The sequence below is a fragment of the Canis aureus genome, chromosome 11 (genome assembly GCF_053574225.1).
Source record: "Canis aureus isolate CA01 chromosome 11, VMU_Caureus_v.1.0, whole genome shotgun sequence".
NCBI lineage: Eukaryota > Metazoa > Chordata > Mammalia > Carnivora > Canidae > Canis > Canis aureus.
In genome coordinates, this window is record NC_135621.1 from 6,036,817 (window position 1) to 6,058,216 (window position 21,400).

Sequence of the window (21,400 nt, forward strand, 5' to 3'; positions counted from 1 at the left end):
TGTAGATTAATCTTTTGTACCTGAATTATAGATAGATGATAGATAGATAGATAGATAGATATGGCCTGAACTTTTTTAATGTACTGTAAATGCATATAAAATATTGACATAAACCCTTTGATTTCAGTTAGCAAATTTATAGATTATTATAACATAGAAAATATTCTAATTATAAAAGTGAAGGAGGAAAAGTTACTGCAGGCTATTTCCTATCTTTTAAAAAACCATGGCAGAGAAAGATCCATCTCAGACAGAAAAAGACAAATACTCTAAGATTTCACTTGTATGTGGAATCTGAAAAACAAACCAAAAAATTCAAAGATACAAAGAGCAGATTAGTAGTTGCCAGATGGGGGTAGGTGTTAAGTGAAATGGATGAAGGCGGTCAAAAAGTATAAACTTTAGTTATAAAATAAGTAAGTCCTGGGAGTGTAATGTACAGTATGGTGACTATGGTTAACAAAACTGTATTGTATATTTGAAAGTTGATTAGAGAGTAAATCTTAAGTACTAAATTAGAAGACTTTACAATCCTCAGGAGATTTAGAGGTAATTATAGTTTATAAGAACTATTGCACTAGAGCACAGGGATTTCTAGAAAAGATTGAGATAAACCTTCAGTTTGGTAGAAATTATAACCTTGGTTTTAGTAAATGGTTTATCTTGCCTATTATACAAACTGATCTCAAGTCATAATCATTTTTAATGTAATTATCCATAAAATTGAAATTTTGTTGTTCCCAGACCATAATATTTAATGAAAACACCACTTCTGGTCTTAAAAAAGAGACTTCCCAGCTCTTTATTCCAATTAAATGAAAATCATAGTCATGGACTTAAGCTATGGTGATTCAGTTAGACATAATATGTTTAATAATTCTCTGGATAATTCTGGAAAACAATCAGGATAAAGGTTTGGTGAAATTAAATAACTTCTGAGTAAAAAGTATTTCAGTAGATTGTAGCATATATATTTCAGTTTAGCAAGATGACAAATATATGCCTTGTGCTTTATAACATCCAGTATTCAAGTATTTAAGTAGGGCAGGAAAGAATAAAAAAGACCAAAAAAGCTCATAAGAAATGAGCACATTTAGGCTATTTTTTGCTCTTGTAAGCTGTGAAAATCCCTCCAGAAAATGCCATAATTTCTTGCAGATTGTCATTTACTTTGGCTATTACTACTTGCAGTTAGTTAACAGAAGCTAATATATTTCTAGGAGATGCAAAGAAGACTGAGAAGTATAAAGCCTCTTATCAATATGATGCACCTACAGTGTAAATTGTAGGGAGCAGCCCGCTTAGTAGAAGCTGGTTATCTCTGAAGCTGCTCCATGCTCAACCTTGCCAACACAGAGCCTGGTAGGAAGTGCTGCCAGTGGATATCAGCCAAAAAACTGTCACCAAGTTCAGTCCATTGTTTCCTACTGGAAATGTTTGCTTACTTTTTGCATGGATATCTAGCACACATGATGACTGTACATGAGCAATAATACAAAAGGAACAACAACAACAAAAAAGTAGCTTAACCAGCAAAGAAACTGAAAAAACAGTAAAAGGTGACATGCTACACAGGCCCAAAATATATATTTACGGGTCTGTGCATAAAGCTGGCTCTTATTAACCAGATGTATGTTCTTCACATGATACTTCTTTTGGCTTAAATTATCTTATGAGGAGCTTGGAGTGAGAGCATCATTGGTTCTCAGCTCTGGATACACATTAGATTTATCTGAAGAACATTAAAAAATACCCTACCTTACTCCAAATAAAATAAATCAGATAGTCTATGAAGTATAATCCAGGCATAGATTTTTATTTAGTAAGCTCCTTGGGTGCTTCTATGTATAATAAGGCATTAGAAACCCTCAACTGTATAATCACTTAAGTCTCTTACACATTTAATTTTCCATACTTTCTAGGAGAGCTCCCTCTCCTTCAGTTTTCCCCATCCTCTTTCTCTCTCTGTGTAAGTGTTCTATAGAGCAAAGAATAAAAAATAGAAGATATTATTTTAGCGACAAGTTTCATAAATAAATTTCTTCATATGCATATGGCTCCATGGCTACAACCTCAGGTAAACCATATCAGAAAAAGCTGTTTCATATTGGAAATGAAGTAATTGGGATACAAGGTACACTAAGATATTCTGGGTAATACTCCATCTGTCCTGGAATCATAGTATTTTCAACACAGGATATTCCAAGAAGACTTAGTAAAATCCTCAGTGAAAGCATTCTGCTGGACTAGATCCAAGCTCTCTGATTTAACTATTAAGATTTACTAGAATTTGTTACAATAAGCACTCTTAGGCATACCTTAGGGAATTTTCCAGCTATTCCCTAATAAGAAGTGAGCACATGGGATTTTTAAGGCATTTCTTATAGTACATGCAGTGGTAGGAAGAATTTAACTTCCAATGTGGGTAGTAGTTTTAAGTTCTATAATGAGGCAGGATAAGTAAACACTAAACAGTTTTTATAAAACTGTCAAAGGGATATTTAAATGGTTGAAAACTATGATATCAAGTATAATTTTAAAAAAATATACACACTATGTCAAAATACTGAAGTCCTGTTATAAAATTTGAATGGTTGTTAACTCAAACTATATATATTTTTATATATTTTTAAAGATTTTATTTATTTATTCATGAGAGACACACAGAGAGAGGCAGAGACACAGGCAGAGGGAGAAGCAGGCTCCCTGTGGGAAGTCTGATGCAGGACTCGATCCCAGGACCCCAGGATCACAACCTGAGCTGAAGGCAGATGCTCAACCACTGAGCCACCCAGGCGTCCCAAACTATTTTTTAACAAAAGCACATATTTCCTAGCTTTCATTACTAAAAAGCCTGGAAACAATGACCACAGTAGCAATGAGCACATTATGGCAAATAAATTGTGGGCTTTAAATAGTATTTTTCACTAAATAAAAATAGGACACTTTGAAGAAAAGGTTGATTAAGTGTCTGGGCTGACCTACTGAGAGAGAACTTAGAATATCTTGTCATACAATGAAGCAGGAAAGCTCTTAAATTACTAAATTGTGACAAAAGAACTCAGGTGCCAATGAGGATAAACTATGATAGCAATTTGTAAACTCCTGAAAATAACCCAAGAGCTAAAATGAATAAAATAGGTTTAAGCCATACGTTCATAATTATAACAAAAAAGCAAATACATACATCTATACATATCGAGCCCAAACCTTAGTTTTATCTTCGGAGGTTGCTAAGGAACAACTCATTTTAAAGTTGATGAAATAACAGTTCTCCCAATTCCCAGAGAATAGTGATAATATTAAAAAGAGGACTCTTGTTTTATAATCAGTCATCATTAAGGCAGATCTTTTAAAAGTGGTATCAAAAAAGAAATGAAGTAATAGAAAAATATTTATTTCCTAGCATGTTCTTGATGGATTAATGGGGGCAGTCATCATTTTGTTTGATAGACTTGGACAGGGCAAATAAGGTTATGGATTGCCATCTTTGCACTAGGTCTGTGACCTTGGTCCAGTCATTAGATTCTTCTCATTTGTGAAATAAAAGGTTTAAATTTGATTTTCTTGGTCATGATCAGCATTTACAGTAGAATGATCAGCATTTACAGTAGAATGAAATATGATAGATGGTTAGAAAGATAGAAGTGGCAAAGGTTGAAATTTTTTTAAAAGATTTCATTCATTTATTTATGAAAGACACCGAGAGAGAGGCAGAGAAACAGGCAGAGGGGGAAGCAGGCTCCCTGCAAGGAACCCCATGTGGGACTCGATCCCAGGACTCCAGGATCACACCCTGAGCCAAAGGCAGATGCTCAACCGCTGAGCCACCCAGGCGTCCCACCACTGAAATTGAGCTTAGATTTGTTCACCTAACCCATTGCGCTAAAAACTAGTATAACGCCTTTTAATGCTATTCCTAAATTTAAGTTAACCATGATCAAAGACAAAGAACAATTTGTTGTTCACAGTCCGTATTTTAAAACATTCTAGCTGCCACCACAGTTTACAACTCTTTTCCCCATTACCTAGTGTTCAGTTTAGATTTAAACGTTTTTCTCAGGGACCTTTCAAGTCCATATTGGAATATCTTGTTCATTGGTATAAGTGTATGATAGCTTCAAGGTAGTAAGTGAGAGTTGACAGATGAAGACTGTGTTTCATCACTGCAAACTTAAGTCATTTCTTTCCACACTTTTGTGGTTATTTGGATCAAAGAAAACAGAAGGCCTCTATAGTTTGGATCAGATGCTTTCTCTTTAGTCATGTTTACCTTCATGCAAGAAACCGCAATGTGGAATCGTTGAAATGGAAGCCTATTCCATCTATACTATACTATCCCAGCCTATGCTTCGGAGGAGTTGCGCACACTTTTCTGGAAAGAATTCATTATAGAGTAAAAAGAGAGAAAACATAAATGAAAAACAACAATAACAGCAATAAACTTTTTCCAAGGACCTTTAGAAGTCTGAATATAATCTGGAGAACAATAATTATTCTGATCGAGTCTATAAATTTCTACATTTCTTTGCTGTTATTAGAAGAAAGTATATTTAGTGTTATTAATGATATTTCATATTAATGTAACCTTATGCTCTTTTCCAGGTTTATGCTCTATCAAAGAATCTATTTTAATGTCAATATCCTCATTCTAAAATATAACTTTTTCATGTAACATGGGATCTAACTTTTTTAACGATTGATTTATTTATTTGGGGGGTGGGGTGGAAACAGAAGGAGAAAGAGAGAGAAACTCAAGCAGACTCCACACTAGCATGGAGCCCAACAAAGGGCTTGATCTCAGGACCCTGAGACCAACCTGAGCTGAAACCAAGAGTCAGATGCTCAACTGACTATGCCACCCAGGCACCCTGTGACCTAACTTTTTAAATTTCCCTTCTAAAATGTTGCATCTGGGGATCCCTGGATGGCTCAGCGGTTTGGCGCCTGCCTTTGGCCCAGGGCGTGATCCTGGAGACCTGGGATCGAGTCCCACGTCGGGCTTCCTGCATGGAGCCTGCTTCTCCCTCTGCCTGTGTCTCTGCATCCCCCCCACCCCCTCTCTCTCTCTGTGTCTCATGAATAAATAAAATCTTTAAAAAAAATAATTAAAAAAAATAAATAAATAAAAAATAAAATGTTGCATCTGCTATTCTTTCTCTTAGAACACTCTTCCTAAATTGTCCTGGAGCTAGTGACTTCTCATCATTCAGGCCTTTGTTGCTTGCTAATATTTAACGGTTACTCTCATATTTCTCTGATTTACTATTTCATAATAATCATAAAAATTTTTATTTTCATAAAAATAATTTTTAATTACTCAAAGAACATCATGTTAATTTATTTTTTCTTAAGAATCGTGCACTTAAAGGTTTTTTTTTTTTGCAGTTTGAAGTTTTTATTTAAATTCCAGTTAGTTAACATATAGCATAATATTAGTTTTAGGAGTAAAATTTAGTGATTCATCACTTACATCACACACCCAGTGCTCATCACAACAAATGCCCTCCTTAATACCCATCACCCATTCAGCACATTCCCCACCTACTTCCCCTCCAGCAAAGCTTAGTTTATTCTCTATAGTCAGAGTTATGTTTTATGGTTTGCTTCTCTCTTTCCCCACTATATTCATTTGCTTTGTTTCTTAAATTCCACATATGTTCATTTACTTTGATAGCATATTATCTGTATTACTATACAAATTTCCCTAAAAGCAGGGACATTGTCACATCTCTTGTCTAACTCTCATAGCTAGTACATGGTGATATTCATTAAGTATTTCTAAATAAATGTTGGATGAAACCCATCCCTTAATGTACATTCTACATCCATGTTGTCATTGGTAAATTTGAATATTAAAATGGAAAAATTAGTCATTATCTGGAGAGTTCAATAAAAATACTTGATTCAGTGTTTTTTAGAAATGTGTTTTAAAGCTCTGTAAGGGCTGGGATAGGTCAGGTAAGTGGAGTCAGGTATTAAGAAAATGGTGATGTTTACTAGGGTGAGCCAGTTAGCTACTGATATCCAGAGGGATATGACTGATGACTTGGTGATTCATACCAACAGTTGATATGTTAGGGTTTTTAATAAGGAGGAACAGGTATATGTCCCAGAAGGCAAAAAAGCACAATAAAGACAAAACAGCTTATGAGCAGGAGGTATACGCAGTGCCAAGAGCATCTAATTCTAGGAAGAAATGGGCAAGGAATGGACGCCTGGCTACAGATGGAGTTTTAGGGCAGGACTGGTATGGTGAGGACCCTGTTTCCCAGGTTTGTACTAGGTAAGGGCAAGGCAAAAGTCTGCTTCCTGGTATTAAGAGATGACTTATATTAATTTTTATATCTTAGGCCTGGTCAATATCAAAAAGATCTCCTTACATGTACTAAGAACACAGTTGATCCAAGGACATGATGAAACCCCACATGAAGGCAAAAGGAAGAGGAAATGGCTGAATAAGAGTAAAGGAGGGGCACCTGAGTGACTCAGTTGAGCATCCGACTCTTGATTTCGGCTCAGGTCATGTTCTCAGGGTTGTGAGCTTGAGCCCTGCATTGGGCTCTTCCCTGAGCATGGAGCCTGCTTGAGATTCTCTCTTTCCATTTCTCTCTGCCACTCTCCCTCGTTCCCCTCTCTCCCCCCTATTATTAATAATAATAATAATAATAATAAATAAAGAAGCTAAAAGAGCCAGACTGACCATTGCAATTTTTGTTTAAGAAAGGTAATAAATGATTTCGTATGGAGATAATTTTTAGAATCTGTGTTTAGGTTATTTCTCTTGATGAACACACCTTAAGGACCACAATCAAGTTCAATGAGAAGATAATTCAATTTAGGAAAAGTTCATCTTTTCAAACAACAATGTATTAATATGGATAGGTATGGAACTTTTTTTCAATAGAAAATAAGAAGACAAAATTTGAAAAATGGTCTTTCCCAAATGGACTGAAAAGGGGAAAGTCTGTCATCTTTTCAGGGCACATGAGTTAGATTAGAACATTATTGCTAAAGATATCTGGTAGGCATTTCTGCATGTTCACAAATCTTATTTGAATCCCAATTTGAGTTTACAAATCTTCACTGGCATAGTTTCTTTTGTTTTGCTTTGTTTTGTTTTGTTTTTCTTTTTCTTTCTTTCTTTTTTTTTTTTTTTTTGAGACAGAGAGAATGAGAGAGAGAATGGAGAGGGATAGAGGGGGAGAGAGAGAGAGAGAGAATATTAAGTAAGCTCCATGGCCAGCACGGGGCCTGACACGAGGCTCAACCTCATAACCCGGAGATCATGACCTGAGTCAAAATCAAACGTTGGATGCTTAACCAGCTGAACCACCCAAGTGCCCATCACTGACATACTTTCAAATCAAATTCTGATTCCGGAAGAAAAGGAGATGTAATTTTGACATTGGTAATAATAGCAGTAAACTTAATATGATAGAACTATCTTAGAGTATTTTAATGTTATTGAAAGATTTATCAAGGACAATCGATTTATCCCACAAAATATTTTTATTTGGAAGGTGCATCTATTTAGGCGTCTTAACCCAGTCCCATAGATTTCAGTTCATTGACAAACCACCTTATAAAAAGGAAGGAGGAACTAACGCCGCATGCTCTTTCAATGATCATAGAGAATTGAGTCACTCTGATTTAATTACATCACTGAAAAAGAAAATTATAGTTCAATTAAGGGTGTATAACATGAATCAGATTATAGAAGACTTCAAACAATTTGTGGATTTCCGGATGAAATTTTTTAAGGATTAACAAATGAACTTCAGTGGTTTCCCTAACATCTCTGAGTGAATTTATGCTAGAGTATTTAATCAGAAACATTTGAGAAAGCAGTTTTTATTGCTGACATTTCTGGTAGGTTACCTTCACCATCTGACTGAAATCCGCCCAGATGGTATCCTCTCTTGAGTGTTGAGGTGCTACAATAAAAGATGATCCTGACAATAGTAATTAGATCTTTTTTTATTGATAAAAAGCTTTTAATCTGTATGTTTCTTTGGAGCCAGCCTTTTTTTTTTTTTCTTTTAGTGTAAAGAGCATTTTCTTTCTAGGTTTCTCACTGGGATAAATAGTTCTAAACTTGATTTTTAAAATGCTCTGTGGTTGTTTCAAAGTCAATTGAAGGATGCAGGTCAATTTTCTTCAGGTTCATTTTTCTTTTCCTCATTTGAAGTGTATGCTGAGTTCACTCACAAGGATTTACTATAGGGTAAACTCAATAAAATTTACCAGAGTGAACTGGACTGTAGGATCTAATCCAAAAGAGGAAATTAGGATCAAGAGAAGTATTGATAATTTAATGAAAAATGCTTTAATTGAAAAGATTTAAATAAATGGAATCAACATTTCTCTGAGACTATTTGCCTTTTTCCAATTTCCTATTACTATTATATCAGAGGAATCTTCTTTTCATTATATTTAAATAATAGGATAATTTATGTATTAAGAAGATGGTATAGTGATTATTTTTGCATAATAAATGAACATTTTTCCACTACCACTTTATAATTATTCATTCAAATCATTGTACTTGAATTTTTAAAAACTTCTACTATTTTTTTTTTTATATAGCATTTGGTAAACATAGAAGGATACATAGGTGTTGATAGTCTAGTAAATTAAAATTTCTGGAATACCTGGGTGGCTCAGTGGTTAAGCATCTGCCTTCGGCTCAGGGCATGATCCTGGGGTCCTGAGATTGAGTCCCGAATCAGACTCCCTGCAGGGAGACTGCTTCTCCCTCTGCCTGTGTCTCTGCCATTCTCTGTGTGTCTCTCATGAAAAAATAAATAAAATCTTAAAAAAAAATAAAATAAAAATCTTCTAAAAAATCTTATATAGCATTTGGTAAACACAGAAGGATAGATAGATGTTGATAGTCTATAAGTTTAGATGTATCATAATAAAACTATAAATTAATCATTTGTGAGTTCATTCCCTGACTTAAAAATTAGAATATTTTGGGGGCACCTGAGTGGCTCAATTGGTGAAGGGTCTGACACTTGGCTTTGGCTCAGGTTGTGATCTCATGGGTCTTGGGATCAAGCCCAGCATGGGCTCAATGCTCAGTGGAGTCTGCTTGAAGATTCTCTCCCTCTGTCCCTCCCCCCACTCCGTCCCTCATTCTCTCTGCCTCTTTCAAATGAATAAATAAATCTTGAAAAAGAAAAGGTTTAGAATATTTCCAGTAACAGGAAAGTGTTTATATGCTTTTCCAAGAATTGTTCTTCTATGCAATTTATGTATTCCATAATTTTTCATCTGACATGAAGTTTTAAGATTCATTCATGTTATTAAATTGAAATAGTTTCATTACTGTGTGTCTAGCTTTATATACATTATTTCACTCAATTCTCATAATAGATCCATGAGGTGTATATTTTTATTTCCATATTAGAGTGTAAGTAATTAAAGCTAAGAAAATTGAAGGAAATATCTCAAGGTCACATCTCAGAAAGGTGACAGACCTACCTGTGATTGGTAGCAGCACCTCTCTGACTCCTAATCCTGTAATGTTTAATATAGTGTAATTCATAATTTCAAATAGCAGAAGGAGCTCAAGGCCAAGTTGTTCTTGAGGTTGTGGTATGTCCATTTTACACATTAGCAAAGAATAGATATTTCCCAGAAGTTGCCTATTGTGGGAGGCAGAACGTTGACCCTACCAAGATGTCTACATCTTAATTCACAGAACCTGTGAAAATGTTATGTTACACGGTAAAGGAGAATTATGGTTGTAAATGGAATTAAGAGTGCTAATCAGCTAACATAAAATCAGGAGATTATCCTGGATTTTGTGGGTGAACTTGATATAATAACAAAGATCCTTTAAATGTGGAAGAGGAAGACAGAAAAGCAAATGAATATACCAGTTTGAATAAATGTATTTCCTGCGTGACAAAGGCATTTATGACTGCTAGTATATTGCATTTTCCAAATATCAACCTTGAAACATGTAAATATATTACTAGTATTTTTATTCATGTAATACATACATGTTCAAATTTTAAATATATAAAATAACAGTGTAAAATTCCATTTGACATAACTGATCTCCAATTATGTACTTTCTTTCCTTGAATACAAACTATACTATTATTTTTGATAGCTACTTTCCACACATATTTTATGTTTATAGAACCAAATGTGTGTATATATATATATGTTCCTCCTTTTCTTTCACACAACTGACCATACTATAACACTATTCTACAGCTTAACTACTTTACATTATGGTTTAGAAATTGTTTTATTTCATTATGCTCAAACCTTCCTTATGTATTTTTAAACAAGTACGTAAAATTTTATTGCATTAAGCACCACAATTTATGTAATCATTCTGTTACTGATAGACAGTTAGATTATTTTGTATTTTTTTTTGTTATTTCTCATCCCACAATAGGGTAAATGAGAGTCTGTTTCACCTAAACTTTGTCAATACAACGTGTTCTCAAGCTTTTTAATCTTTACCAATATTGAGAGAGAAAAAATGGTGTCAGTATAATTTTAATGTATATTTATTATGATTGAGAATGAACATTTCTCATCCTTAAAAATTCCTTTGTATTTTCTTCTCTGAGAAATCTCATTATAGCGTGTGGTCATTCTTCTATTATTGATTTTTCTCCTATTAATATTTAGAAATCCTTTACATATTAGAAAAAAAGACTGTATGTGGAATGAGTGGCATGTATGTTTGGTCTTTAATAACTTTTGTTATGGATCGGAATTTATCAATATTTTATTGTAATGCAAAATATATGGTTTCATTCTTAGAACCAAATTTTTCTTGCACTTGAAATTAATTCTAATGTAAAGAGTAAAGTTTATACCTGTCATTATTTTTTAAACATAGGGCTACCAAGTTTTTCCCATACTTATTTTTCCATTGATTTGAAATATCATTTTTAGCCAATCCAAATTATGAACATATTTGTTATGTTGTTTATTTTATTATATATAATATTTATTATATAATATGGTCTTTTCTTTTTCATCAATACCACCTAGTGTTCATTACTAGGATATTGCAGCTGAGCCCAAACAAAATCTGATATCTAAAGTAGGAGCCAGTGATCCCTAAGATATTGTATAAATGGGAGCTTTTTAAGATGAGGGAAGGAAATTTTCTCTTCTTTCTTTCATTTTGGGGGGAGAGGGAACTAATATAAGGGCATAGGAGATGAGGAAATAGACTAGGATGGAGCAAATGTTAGCTGTAGGTTTTTCTAAATTTTTTTAGCAAGTTGAGAAAGTTGCCCTCTAATACTAGTTTGTTAAGAGTTTTTGTCATGGATAGTTTTTGAATTTTGTGAAATGCTTTTTCTGCATCTATTGATATGATCATGTGATTTTCTTCTTTTGCCTGTTAATATGATGGATTACATTAATTGATTTTTTGGATGTTGAACCAACATTGCATACCTGGGATAAATTCCATTTGTTCATAGTGTATTGGATTTGACTTGCTAATATTTTGTGGAGGATTTTTACATCTATGTTTATAAGACATATTGGTCTCTAATATTTATTCTTATGTCTTTTTCTAGTTTTGATGCTAGAGTAATACTGACTTTATAGAATGAGTTAGGAAGGATTCCTTCTGTCTCTATCCTCTGAAAGAGATTGTAGAGAATTGGCATATTTTTTTCATTAAATATATGGTAAATTCACCAGTTAGCATATCTGGGCCTAGTGCTTTCTGTTATGTAAAGTTATTAATTACTGATTTGATTTCTCTGATTGATATAGGCCTATTCAGATTGTCTATTTATTCTTGTGTAGATTTAGGCTGATTGTATTCACCAAGGAATTAATCTGTTTAACCTAAGTTATCAAAATTGTGATGATATAGCTGTTCATAACATTCTTTATTATCCTTTTGGTGTCCATAGGATCTGTAGTTATGTCCTTTCTTTCATTTCAAATATTAGTAATTTGTGTCCTTTCTTTTTTTCTTCAGGGAGCCTATAAATAAAGACTTACTGATTTTTTTAAGGTTTATTTATCTATTTGAGAGAGAGAGAGTGAAAATGGGGGTGGAGGAGGGCAGAAGGAGAGGGAGGGAATCCTCAAGCAGACTTCCTGCTGAGCACAGAGCCTAAGGTGGGGTTCAATCCCAGGACTCTGAGATCATGACCTGAGCTGAAGTCAAGAGTTGGAGGCTTAACCAACTGAGTAAGCCAGATACCCTAAAACTTACTGACTTTATTGTTCTTTTCAAAGAATTGCCTTTTGGCTTTGTTGATTTTCCTTATTGACTTATTTCAATTCCATTGATTTCTACTCTGATTCGTATTTATTTTCTTCTTCTTACTTTGGATTTAATTTGCTCTTAACAGTTTCTCAAGATAGAAGCATTCATTATTGATTTTAGGTTTTTTTTTTCTTTCCTAATATGTGTATTCAGTGCTATAAACTTCTCTCTAAGCACTGTTTCCATGCACCTCACAAATTTTGATAATTTTTGTTTTCATTTATATCTAGTTCAAAATATTTAAAAATGTCTATTGAAATTTCTTCTTTGAATCATATGTTATTTAGAAGTGTGTTGTTTAATCTCCATGTATTTTGGGAAATACAAAAATACATGGAGAGAACACATTGTATGACTTCTATTCCTTTAGATTTGTCACAATACTTTTATGGCCCAGAATGTGGTCTGTCTTGGTGAATGTTCCATGTGAGCTTGAGAAGAATGTGAACTCTGCTATTGTTGGATAAAATAGTCCTTAGATGTCAAATATATCCAGTTGATTGACGGTGGACTTGTTCATTTCTGAGAAAAGGTGTTGAAGTTTTGGATATGTTAGTGGACTTATTTCTTTCTCCTTGGAATTCTGTCGGTTTTTGCCTCACATATTTTGATGCTCCAGTATTAGGCTCATCCATGTTCAGATTTATAAGTCTTAGGGAATTGACTTTACCATTGTGTAATGCCTTTCATCTTCCTTGATCACTTTCCATGGCTTGAAGTTTGTTTTGTCTGAAATTAATATAGCTACTCCTGCTTTCTTTTGGTTAGTGTCAGTATAGTATATTTTTTCTCCAGCTATTTCACTTTGAATCTATATGTGTCTTGATTTAAATTGAGACACTTATAGACCACATATAGTTGTGTTTTGTTTTGTTTTTGTTTTGGTCCACTCACAATCTCCCCTTCAATTGGTGCATTTAGATTTTTCATATTCAAAGTGTTTTGACACAATTGGGTTAATATCTGAAATACGTGTTGCTCTTTTCTATTTGTTATCTTTTTTATTGGTTCCTATTTTGTCTTCCATTCTTGTGACTGTTTGGTTTTATTTGAGCATTTTTTATTATTCCATTTTTAGAATAATAATTTCATTAACACATCTGTTATTTTTTAAAATTTTTTTAGTGACTGTCTTAGAGGACTGAATATTTAATGATTCCAAATATTTTTTTGTTGGCTGTATGTCATATGAGCAGAGTGGTTTTGTAACAAATTGCCTTTAAAAAAATACTAATTGAAACATGTAAGAGGGAAGGTACATAAGTTCTGAGATTCCCCTTAAAACTGTAGTTAATACATTTTAATAACAGTGTAAAAAAGAAATTTTAATAATTTTGGACATTTGATGTGTTGAAGATTTAATTATACTACTTTAAGAATTTTAATGTTTTGAAATTTTGCTTTAAAAAATACTCCAAAATTTCTCATAAACATCTTTCAGATTCTAGAGTACTCTACACAGTAAGTCACAAATCTACAAATCATCTCCCCTATTATAGATATTATGCATAATTTAACTTTTATAAGTAAGAAAAACTTTAGGTATGATCGTGCTAGAAATGCACTCAATGCAAAGAATGAATTAGTCTCAAGAGAGTTACTGGTCTGGACTCATTTTCTCTGGCTGCCCAGTACCCTTAGATTAGGTTACTGTATTCAGTTGTATTGTGTAAGCTTTGAACTAGAAAATATGGGACTATGAATGATGCTTTTCAAACTAATCTGAAATAATAAAAAAGTTTAAGTCTTAAACTGTCATTTTTAGTTCAAGAATGAAGCAATTTTTCTTTTATTGCTACAGATGAATGGCAGGGAAGGTTTAAATTTAAATCAAAACTTCTAAGAACTTAGCAAAAAAGTTAGAATCTCTTGTGCTTGCTATAATCACCATTTTTAGATGTATTTTATTTTCATTTCTTTGAAGAAGCAGGAAATGAATTGAACAAAGATTTATGCCATTTAATGTCACAGTTGATTACCAATAGAAATTGGAAGAACACAATTTTTATGACTTTATGTAAAAGTAAGCTATAATTCAGGATGAAATGGAGATTGGCTAGACAGACAGATTTAATTTTTTAAAATATATGTTATCTTGCAAGAAATATTTATATAAATTAAGAAAGTCAAATCTCTAAGTTATTTAGTTTAAATAATTTATCTGACCTAGTGCTATTCACATATATTTCTTAAATATGACTTTATTAAGCAACCTCTTTTTGAAACATTTTGAATTTATATCTCTTATTTCTATTATCAAACTATTAAAAAAATTGCATGAAACACTATAATCTTAGTGATGTAATTCAGTGAATTAAGTAGCTATTACCTGGCATTTGTTATTTTAATTCTATGATGTCTAATGTGGTTGATACTATGTTTAGTAAACCCCTACGATTTACATTTATTCATTAATGTTGGATGCATTTATGCATATAGCTTTATCTTTCACAGAAAGAGAGCCTTCCTAAGATGATTATTCTCATCATGTTGAATAAGAACCTGGTTGTGAGAGACACAATCAAGAAAAAAAGTAATAATTAAACAAGAATTAATATTTTCCCTGTCTTTCCCCTACCACCTCCAAACTGTATGCAATTTTTCATAAATGCATTTATCCACTCTCTTCATATTGAGTAAGTGACCAATATTTTGGTCACTTACTATATACCAGGCACAGTACTAGGTGCTAAGAGTACTCAATTTACTAGATATCCACTGTGCTCAGAGTTTATATATTACTAGTAAGGACAATTATGAAATGATTTGTCATTCTTTAAACATATTGGTACAATTCTATGTCTGTATATTTGAACATGTTGTTCCTCCTACTGTAAGTGCCCTTCCACATTTGGATGATCTAAGAACTGCTCTTTATCTGTAGGGTCAAGTTGTATAGTGATTAGATATCTAGTTCTATTTTTCTCTAAAGCTGTGATTTACACTGATTTGGTAATACTGCTACCTATATTTAGAAACGACACCTCCTAGCAAGCATATGCCACTTCTCTGAGAGCTTTAAAATACGGTGTTACTTGAATTTGCGTACCATATGTGGACAGTCATCTGACTGTCCTTATTCATAATAGAAACAGATCACTTTAATATTATAATACTTATATGTCATTTAATCAGCATGTGTTTAATTGGAAAATGAAAAAACTGCATAATTAAAGTGCTCAGCTTCACATGACAGAGATACAGCTAAGATGTAACTAAATGGAGATCTATTTTTCTCATGTATCAGGAAGCCTCAGACAAAAAGGAGAACAAAGCCGATATGATATAGTCAGTTTCCAATGGTGGTCTTGTCTTTGTTTTCCAGTATCCGTACTCTGTTGCTTGTTGCCTTATGCTTGGAAGATAATTGCTGTATCTATTTTTAAGAAGGAAGGAAAGAGGGAGGACGTAAAAGGCAAAAAAAAAAAAAAAAAAAAGTACCAAGTTGGATACTTTTTGTAGATATAAACAGCTTTTTGGAAGTGCTACCCAGTAGACTGAGTTTACATCTATTTGGTCAGGTATGGGTCATTTATATGAATTTAACAGCATGGGAATCTAGAAGTTTGAATAATTTTTTTCTTGTTGGATTATCATCCTGAAAAATATTGGAGTTCAATTGGGGAAAAAATGAGAATGGGTATGTAATAGGTGCCTTGAAGTACCTATCACACATTGTCTTATAAAATAAATACACTGATTTTAATATTTCTTTGTGTATAAATTTCAAAATGATTTCAGCACATTCATGTACTTTCTCAATATATGAATTTCCCAGTGTATATTTGATCTATGTATTGTGTTGAACTCTAATCTGCCTTTGGCATTGTTGGTAAAATAAGTTCAGTGGCTTGGTAAATATAAAGATTCAATAACATTTATTGAAGTTAATTAAATATTTGAGTAACATTTAAAAAAAATTCCAGAATGTCCAAAATATTTTCTTTCTGTAATTGTTAGCAAATGAAGTAGAACACTGAAACTAAAAATTCCTCACTTTAACTGCTTATGTTCTGAATGTAGATTGCACATACAGACCAAAACTAAAACTTTATGAAATGTAAAATCCTAAGAAAATGCATACTTACCTAGAATAGTCCATTCTTTTCTCGGGTAGAAAATTGAACCCAGGAAGATAAAATGACTTCCTGTAGTCACACTTCTAAGTAATGACAAATCAAATAGTAGAAACATTCTGAGTCAAATTTAAAAAATTATACACAAACACACACACACACATATATATACACACACATACATTATATATACATACATGTGTGTATGTATATATAGAAGATGATATAATTTTCTTATGCATAATGTTGCACATATGGATTGCCATGGTTTTCAAACAAATATTATGTAAATTATTTAATGTAGCACTCTTTTACATGTTTTTTAAATGACAAATATGTAAGTAGCCTAATAAAGTCGGAAAAAGAGCAATATTTATAAGTTAAAGAATATTTTATTCTGTATGGATGCAAGGTAGAGCAAAAGTAGATTCTTTTTTATTTTTTTTCAAAAATAGATTTTAAAAAAAGATTTTTAAAGATATAATATCTGGTAGAACCTTAGGATAATCCACTATGTACTTTCCCTTTTAACCCTTTGGGGAAATTGTTGCTGTAATTCAGTTGTCATGGAAAGAATAATATGACAGCCTTTTTGTTCTCTTTTCTAGAAATTATTGGTAAATATCATACTCAAGAGATTTTTCTCTGCTGGCAAATGTGTCTTTATAATAAATGTAATTTAGCACTTAAACGTTATATATAAGCTTGCAATTTAAGATGGAGGACTTAGCCCAAGCATTTACATCCCGTTATCCCTCAACTGCACCCCCAGTGCTCCATAGAAATAATAGAAAAAGAACAGAGCAACAACAGCAAAGAGAAACATCTCATCTTCATAAGTATATGCAAGTTTTTTAATTTTTCTGAAGCTGAACTCTGGAGAATGTTAATGGATGAAGCAAAGAGAAGATGTTGGTATGCCACGAATGCAGATTTCCTGGCCAAATCCAGAAAAGGCTCTGGGCTTCTCTTTGGCAGTTTGTTGTAGTGCCACAGTGTGAAGGAGTGCTGAAAACAGGGGAATCGATTGAAGTTTAATAAAGAAAACAAGTGTATCTTTTCGGACACTATATAAGTGAAATATATCATTCAGCCCAGCATTCAGCCCCAGGATTTAAAATGGTAGATGTAGTCTCTGAAGAATTGGGTAAACCTGTGAGGAGTTGCTATCGTTCTCATCATTGCAGCATTTGAGAAACCACAGCAATAGACAGCAAACCTAACTCACTGTAAATGGAAGAAAATGCTCCTCTCATATATCAAGTTAACAATCAGCAAGCTTCATGGCAAATAGTCATGTATTATCCATTTAGCAGAAGAGACTCAAAACAGCAATAAAAATAAAATACAAAGGAAAATGAACAAAAAATTAAATCATGGAGGAATAAGAGATAATTCAGGGAACAGAAAAGAACTTAAAAACAAAACCTATAATTGGTTTACAGAGCTTTTCAAAGCCAATGATTTATAGAAACAATATAATGATGTTACAAAAAATGAGGGAAAGTATTCTTAGAGATAAAAAAATTTGGTTATGAATTGAAAAAAATGTATACGAGTATTTTATGAATAGAATGGTAACATTCCTAGAACATACAATAAAGTGATAAAGATATAGTAAGCCTCAGGAAAAAAAATTAAAATGCTACAAATAATTAATGCAGATGGACCTATATTCAAATAATAAGAATTCCAGACTGAAAGAATAGGTAAAATGTATGGGACAAAGTTAACAAGTGATGGAAGGAAAATTTCCACTGCTGAAAAACAAAACAAAACAAGAGACAAAAACATAGGTCTTAAATTTGAGTATCTATTCATTATAGATGAAGAGAAATTTTGAAATTGACGCTTATATATGCCCTAGTAAAATTTCAAAGTAACAAGAGAAGACAAAAGTAAAAGAAACTGGGATCCCTGGGTGGCTCAGTGGTTTAGCGCCTGCCTTCAGCCCAAGGCATAATCTTGGAGACCTGGGATCAAGTCCCGCATCGGGCTACCTGCATGGAGCCTCTTCTCCCTTTGCTTGTATCTCTGCCTCTCTCTGTGTGTGTCTCTAATGAGTAAATAAATAAAATCTTAAAAAAAAAAAGTAAAAGAAACTTGAAGAATTTCAGCTTGGACAAGAGGGTATAGACCTGTTCCCTAAACTTCCTCACTAAGCACAATTATGTAATCTCTGGAAAAGGCGCAAAAGACAACCAATGGAGAATTCTGAAAGGCTGGTTTGGGACCTTTGAACTGGTAGGACAGCACAGCAGCCGGAAATCTTGCATGCTCCCACTCAACAGAATACCACCCAGACCTGATATTTTCCTACCCTCTACCTAGCAACAGAAAACCGTCCAGGTAGACTCACTCTTCCCTTTGGTGGAATGAGTGTTCTCCTGATACCAACTGTAAAGGGGATAAGTTGAGAGTTCCAGCAGAAATAACCAACCAAGGGAGATACTCTCCTCTACCAGGCTTGAGACTGCCCTTTTCTACTAAGAGATATCAAGGAAGGTGGGCAGAGCCCACACGAGAGAAATTCTACATCGGTGGATCTACCAATGACCATGAATGTCTTTGTCTCCTTGGGCCAGAAATTCTCTTCTCCTGCCCAGAGACTACAGGACAGATGTGAGGTGGTGGCAGGGGTTGTGGGAGAGAATGGAAAGAGGATCTCATGTTTCTCCCTACTGAAGAGATATCTGGAAGCTTGGTCTGGGGTAAACCGTTCTTTCCTCTCAGGCATTACCAGTAAGGACCAGTGGATGCCCCAGTAGCACCAGATAAATAAAGTAACCCAAAATAACTGAAAATCAAATTTTCATTGGAACCACAACCCACAGAAATAGACTAAGCCTCAAGATAGTGCTACTTCCTTTCCAATCTGGATGCTATCAAATTATTTTTTCTTACCTTATTTGTCTGGCTCAGACTTCCAATACTATGGTGAATAGAAGTGGTGAGAGTGAACATCTTTGTCTTGTTACTGATCTTAGAGGAAAAACTGTTAGCTTTTTATCACTGACTATGATGATAGCTGTGCACTTGTCACATAAGATCTTTATTATGTTAAGATACAATCCTCCCAGGTTTGGGAGTTTTTATCATGAAACAATGTTGAATTTTGTCAAAAGTGGTTTCCACATCTATTGAGATGATCTTATGACTTTTTCCCTCATTCTGTTAATATGGTATATCAGGGAAGCCTGGGTAGTTCAGCGGTTGAGTGCCTGCATTTGGCCCAGAGTGCGATCCTGGAGTACCAGGACTGAGTCCCATGTCGGGCTCCCTACATGGAGACTGCTTCTCCTTCTGCCTATGTCTCTGACGTGCTCTCTCTCTCTGTGTTTCTCATGAATAAATAAATAAAAATCTTAAAAAAATATATGGTTTATCATATTTATTGATTTGTGTATGTTGAAGTACATTTGCATCCCAGGGATAAATCCCACTTGATCATGATGTGTGATCCTTTTTATGTGCTGTTGAATTCAGTTTGCTAGTATTTCGCTGAGGATTGTTGCATCTATATTTGCCAAGGATATTGGCCTGTAATTTTTCTTATAGTATCCTTTTTGGTGTCAGGATAATGCTGACCTTGTAAGATGAATTTGGAATATCCTCTCCAGTGTTTGGAAGAGTTTGGGAGGGATTGGAAGGAGAAAGAAACAAATAATGAGAAGCAAAAATCAATGACATGAAAACATTAAAATAGTAAAATCAGTGGAACAAAGGTAGATTCTTTGAAAAGATCAGTGAAATTGGCAAACCTCTTACAAAACAAAGAAATAGGGGAAGATACAAATTACAAATATTAGGAATGAAATAAGGGCTATCTCTAGAGAACCCGCAATCATCAAAAGGACGGTAAGGAAATAATGAAAATAGCTTTAAATATATTTGGAAACATAGATGAATTGACCGATTCCTTAAAAAACCCACAAACTACCACAACTCTCCTAATACTGATAGATAGTATAGATTACCCTAAAACTATGAATTAAATTGAATTCATAATTTAAAACCTTTCTCCCCAAAATAGACCAGTTCCTCAAAAACCACAAGCCTCAAGAAAGATACATTAGAACTCTGAGTAGCCTGTACCCATAAAAAAAAAAAAAAAAAAAAAATTGAATTTCTAATTTGAGTTTGGTATCACAGGAGCATTCTACCAAACTTTAAAAGAATTAATACCAATTTTACACAATATTTTAAAAATATAGAAAAGAGGTATCATTTCCCTACATTTTACAAGTTATTATTATCCTAATATCAAAACCAGACCAAGACAAAACACACACACATACACCCACATGTCTTGTGAACTTAGACTTAAAAAAACCTCAACAAAATATTAGCAAATATAATCTAATCTATATGAAAATAATTATAGAAAATGACTAAGTGATATTTATTCCAGATATTCAAGGCTGGCTCAACATTTGAAAATTAATCAGCATAATCCATTAACATACTAAGGGGGAGAAATCATATGATTTATAGTAGACAAAATAATGCCTCTTTCCCAAAGATGTATCTTATGTCCTAATTCCCAAACTTACGAATATATTAATTTATATGGAAAAAAGAGCTTTGAAGGTGTGATTAAGGTAAGGATTTTGGTGGGGAAATTATCCTGTATTATTGAGTAGACCCAATGGAATCACATGAGTCTTTATGAAATGGAAGCAGGAAGATTAGAGTTGGAGAATGAGATGTGGTAATGGAAGGAAAGTAGGAAAAGCAGAGACAGAGACAGGGAGAGGTTGAAAGAGAGATTTAAGAGCTCCAGGTGGTTCAGTGGTTGAGCATCTGCCTTAGGCTCCGGTCATGATCCTGGGGTCTTGGGATCAAGACCCACATCAGGCTCACTGCAGGGAGCCTACTTCCCCCTCGGCCTATGTCTCTGCCTCTCTCTCTATGTCTCTCATGAATAAATAAAATCTTTAAAAAAAGATTTGAATATGTTGTTCTGTTGATCTTGAAGATAGAGGAAGAGGTCATGAGCTAAGAAATACAAGAGGTCTCTAAAACTAGAAATGCAAGGCAACATCTTTTT